Source organism: Anomaloglossus baeobatrachus, unplaced genomic scaffold, assembly GCF_048569485.1.
Source record: "Anomaloglossus baeobatrachus isolate aAnoBae1 unplaced genomic scaffold, aAnoBae1.hap1 Scaffold_2567, whole genome shotgun sequence".
Taxonomy (NCBI): Eukaryota; Metazoa; Chordata; class Amphibia; order Anura; family Aromobatidae; genus Anomaloglossus; species Anomaloglossus baeobatrachus.
The window spans coordinates 150740-156255 of NW_027442127.1; positions in this window are offsets into that span (position 1 = coordinate 150740).

Sequence of the window (5516 nt, forward strand, 5' to 3'; positions counted from 1 at the left end):
GATCTGATCAGCGAGTACAATCTAATCATACATAGTTTCTTTGTCGCTCCATTGGGAGACCCAGACAATTGGGTGTATAGCTACTGCCTCCGGAGGCCACACAAAGTATTACACTCAAAAGTGTAAGGCCCCTCCCCTTCTGGCTATACACCCCCAGTGGGATCACTGGCTCACCAGTTTTGTGCTTTGTGCGAAGGAGGTCAGACATCCACGCATAGCTCCACTGTTTAGTCAGCAGCAGCTGCTGCCTATGTCGGATGGAAGAAAAGAGGGCCCATACTAGGGCCCCCAGCATGCTCCCTTCTCACCCCACTTTTGTCGGAGGTGTTTGTTAAGGTTGAGGTACCCATTGCGGGTACGGAGGCTGGAGCCCACATGCTGCTTTCCTTCCCCATCCCCTTTCGGCTCTGGGTGAAGTGGGATCTTACCGGTCTCCAGGCACTGAGGCCGTGCTCCATCCACAGCTCCTGGGAATCTGCTGGACATGGAGCGGAGTATCCTCAGGGACATGGCCCTGCTACGTTGAGGTACTCTGTGTCCCTGTGGGGACCGCGCACGGACACACGGCAGCATTGCTGGGTGTGTTAGTGCGCCAGGGACGGCGGCGCTGCCCGCACTAGTGCCATCGCACACTACAGCTTGCTGGGTGTGTTAGTGTATTAGGGGACTACCGCGCTAACCGCCGTTGCCATTTTTATTTCGGGCGCGGCTGGGACTTGTGGTGCGCCGGGGACTTCCGCGCCGACCAAGGCTTATATGCCGGCCGCGCTTATCACTCGAGTCCCCGGCTTGCGCGGCCTAGTCTCACTTCGTTTCCGCCCACAGACCTGCCAGTCAGGGTAGGGGCGTGATGCTGCACAGCACGGCAGCGCTGAGAGCTGGAGTATGCTTTGCATACTCCACCCCTCTCACTGTGTGCGCTGCGAAACCGGCAGCGCTGAGAGCTGGAGTATGCTTTGCATACTCCACCCCTCTCACTGTGTACACTGTGAAGCCGGATTCCCGCACTTTGTCAGGCACGCCCACGGCTTCCTCCTCTACACAGGACGCCGGCAGCCATTCTTGTCAGTGTTTTCTGTAGCGACAGAAGAGACAAGTTTAGGAATCCCTGGCAGGGATTCGGATAGTCACACAACCGCTGTGACCAGGCGTTAAGCCGCGCCTGTGGGGCTGACTCCACTAGTGCCGAAGTGCACATATACATATATGCTTATTCACTATGCATTGCACTGTTTAGCTGCATTTTTGTATATACCCTCCTTGATTGTGCGGAGGACATAACAGCATATTGTCTGTGTAAAACAGAGGTGCAGAAGCACATGTTTTCTATGCAGCCGGTACAGCATGTACGGCTATATGGCCGGTATTGTACATAGACCCCCATTGTATACTACGGAGTCTCTGCTAATCGTCCAGGACATGGGGACGGAGCCTGCAGTATTTACTGACAGATTTTCTGAGGCTATGGCTATGATACTAGAAGCCTTGCAGTCCAGACAAGTCTCTCAAATCCATGGCCACTGTTCATTCATTATCCATGGTCCCCCTCAGTGGGAACAACTTTGAGCTCCGAGGGTGTCATGTGCTTCCCAGAGTGACGGCTCTGACACGGACGACAGTCCCAGACAGCCTGAGAGGCTCACTATGAGCGTCCCTCGACTTCATCACACTAGTCAGGGTCCCAGCAAGCGGACTCTCTGTGTGATGTGGCGGAGGTAGCTGCTCAAGATCTAATCCTGAGACCGCTCTCAATCTGGATACACCTGATGGTGACGCCATAGTCAATAATCTCATAGCGTCCATCAATAGAATGTTAGTTATTTCTCCCCCAGCTCCTCCAGTGGAAGAGTCAGCTACATAGCAGGAGAAATTCCATTCACGTATCCCAAGCGTAAATTAAATACTTTCCTTGACCACCCTGACTTTACACAGGCAGTCCAGGAACACCACGCTTATCTAGTTAAGCGCTTCTCCAAACGGCTGAGGATACACGTTATCCCTACCCCCTGACGTGGGCAATGGCTGGACCCAGTGTCCCAAGGGGCATCCTCCAATCTCCAGCTTGCAGCTAGATCCATAGTTGCAGTGGAAGATGGGGCTGCACTTAAAGATGCCACTGACAGACAGAGGGATCTCTGGTCGAAATCCATCTATGAGGCTATCGGCGCGCTGTTAGCTCCAGCATTCGCAGCCGTAGAGGCACTCCAAGCTACTTCAGCTTGTCTTACACAGATGGACACGGTCACACGTACATCTGTTCCGCAAGTGTCATCCTTAACCGCTCAAATGTCTGCATTTGCGTCTTATGCGATTAATGCTGTCCTAGACTCTGCGACCCGTACGGCAGTGGCGTCCGCTAACTCCGTGGTTTTACGCAGGGCCTGGGTGTTAACTGAATGGAAGGCAGATTCTGCTTCCAAAAAAGGGCTTAACCAGTTTGCCTTGTTCTGCTGACCGACTGTTTAGTGTGCGTGAGATGTAATCATTAAACAGTTCAAAAGTAAGGATTCTTCCTTACCTCAGCCCAGACAAAACAAACCCCAACATACCAAGGGACAGTCGGGGTTTTCGGTCTTTTCAAGGCTCGGGCAGGTCCCATTTCTCCTCGTCCAAAGAGGACTCAAAAGGATCAGAGGAGCTCAGTTTTCTTGGCGGGCTCAGTCACGCCCAAAAAAGACAGCCGGAAAACCCGCTTCCAAGAGGCTTCCTCATGACTTGCGGCCTCCTCTCTCCGCATCCGCGGTCGGTAGCAGGCTCTCCCGCCTTGGCGATATTTAGCTGTCACAGGTCAAAGACCGTTGGGTGAGAGACATTGTCTCACGGGTACAGGATAGAGTTCAGTTCTCGTCCTCCAACTCAATTCTTCAGAACTTCTCCACCTCCCGACCGAGCCGATGCTCTTCTGCAGGCGGTGGGCACTCTAAAGGCACAACGAGTGGTGACCCCCGTTCCTCTTCAGGAACAAGGTCACGGTTTTTACTCCGAATTATTTGCGGTGCCAAGAAAGGACGAGTATTTCCGTCCCGTTCTGGATCTAACACGGCTCAACCAGCTCGTGAACACCAGGCGGTTCCGGATGTAATCCCCCCGCTCCGTCATCGCCTCAATGTTTCAAGGAAATTTCCTAACATCGATAGACGTCAAGGATGCTTATCCCCGCGTGCCGATTGATCCAGAGCTCCAGCGTTTCTACGCTTTGTTATAAGACGCGAACACCTTCAGTTCGTAACTCTGCCTTCCGGCTGGCGATAGCCCCACGGGTCTTCGCTAAGGTCATGGCAGCAGTAGTACCAGTCCTGCAATCTCAAGGTCACTCTGTGATCCCGTATTTGGGAGATCTACTTGTCAAGGCACCCTCTTAAGGAACATGCCAACACAGCCGAACGTTGCGCTGGAGACTCTCCAGAGTTTCGGGTGGATCGTCAACTTTTCAAAGTCAGATCCGACCCCGGGCCAATCACTAACATATCTAGGCATGGAGTTTCATACTCCCTCAGCGATAGTGAAGCTTCCGCTAGACAAACAGCGTTCACTACAGACAAGGCTGCAATCTCTCCTTAGGATCAGTCGCACACATTGAGACGCCTCATGCACTTCTCACGTAAGATGGTAACAATGGCGGCAGTCCCTTTCGCGCAGTTTCATCTGCGTCCACTACAATGGGACATTCTCCGCCAATGAGACGGGAGGTCGACGCCCATCGACAGAGACGTCTCCCTTTCTCAGGCGGCCAAAGAATCGCTATGGTGGTGGCTTCTTCCCACCTCATGGTCAGAAAAAAGGTCCTTCCTACCCCCATCCTGGGAGGTAGTTACGACAGGCACGAGTCTATCAGAGTAGGGAGCAGTTTTTTCTCTACCACAGGGCTCAAGGTACGTGGATTCAGCAAGAGTCCACCCTTCAGATCAATGTTCTGGAAATCAGAGCAGTGTATCTTGTCCTACAAGCCTTCCAGCAGTGGCTGAAAAGCAAGCACCTCCGAATTCAGTCGGATATCTCCACAGCGGTGGCATACATCAACCACCACGGAAGAACACGCAGCCGGCAAGCCTTCCAGGAAGCCGGCGGATTCTGACGTGGGTGGAAGACACGGCATCCACCATATCCGCAGTCACATCCCAGGCGTGGTAAACTAGGAAGCAGACTTCCTCAGTCGCCAGGGTATGGACGCAGGGGAATGGTTTCTTCACCCGGACGGGTTTCAGGAGATCTGTCGCCGCTGCGGGATGCCGGACGTCGACATAATGGCGTCACGGCACAACAACATTGTCCCGGCTTCATAGCACAGTCTCACGATCATCGAGCTCTGGCGGCGGACGCCTCAGTTCAACATTGGTCGCAGTCCCGGCTACCTTATGTGTCCCACCTCTGGCATTGTTGCCCAGAGTGCTGCGCAAGATCAAGTCCGACTGTCGCCGCGCCATCCTCGTCGCTCCAGATTGGCCGAGGAGGTCGGGGTTCCCGGATCTGTGGTACCTCACGGTAGGCCAACCGTGGGCATTACCAGACCGACCAGACTTGCTGTTTCAAGGGCCCTTTTTTCCATCTGAACTCTGCGGCCCTGAACATGACGATGTAGCCATTGAGTCCTGGATCCTAGCGTCTTCAGGATTATCTCAGGAGTGGTTGTCACCATGACGCAGGCCAAGAAGCCAACGTCCGCCAAGATCTACCACAGATCGTGGAAGATATTCTTATCTTGGTGCTCTGCTCAAGGAGTTTCTCCCTGGCCATTTGCATCGCCTATTTTTCCTTCCTTCCTACAATCTTGGTTGGAAAATGGTTGGTCGCTCAGCTCCCTTAAAGGACAAGTCTCAGCGCTATCTGTATTTTTTCAGAAACGCCTAGCCGACCTCCGCAGGTACGCACGTTCCTGCAGGGAGTTTGTCTTCTCATCACTCCGTACAAGCGGCCGTTAGAGCTCTGGAGTCTGAACAAGGTTCTAATGACTCTCTTGAAGCCGCCCTTCGAGCCTTTGAAGGTTGTTTCCCTTTTCCGTCTTTCACAGAAAGTGGCCTTTCTAGTAGCGGTCACGTCTCTTCAGAGAGTGTCCGAGCTAGCAGCGCTGTCATGCAAATCTCCATTCCTGGTCTTCACCAGGACAAGGGGGTTCGGCGTCCGATTCCGGACTTTCTCCCTAAGGTGGTATCCCACTTTCATCTCAATCAAGATATCACCTTACCTTCTTTGTGTCCTCATCCAGTCCATCAATTTGAAAAGGATTTGCATCTGTTGGATCTGGTGAGAGCACTCAGGATCTACATTCCCGCACGGCGCTCCTGTGCCGCCCGGATGCACTCATTGTCCTTGTCGCTGGTCAGCGTAAAGGGTCGCAAGCTTCCAAATCCACCCTGACTCGGTGGATCAAGGAACCAATTCTTGAAACCTACCGTTCTGCTAGGCTCCCGGTTCCCTCAGGGCTGAATGCCCATTCTACCAGAGCCGTGGGTGCGTCCTGGGCATTACGGTACCAGGCTACGGCTCAGCAGGTGTGCCGGGCACCTACCTGGTCGAGT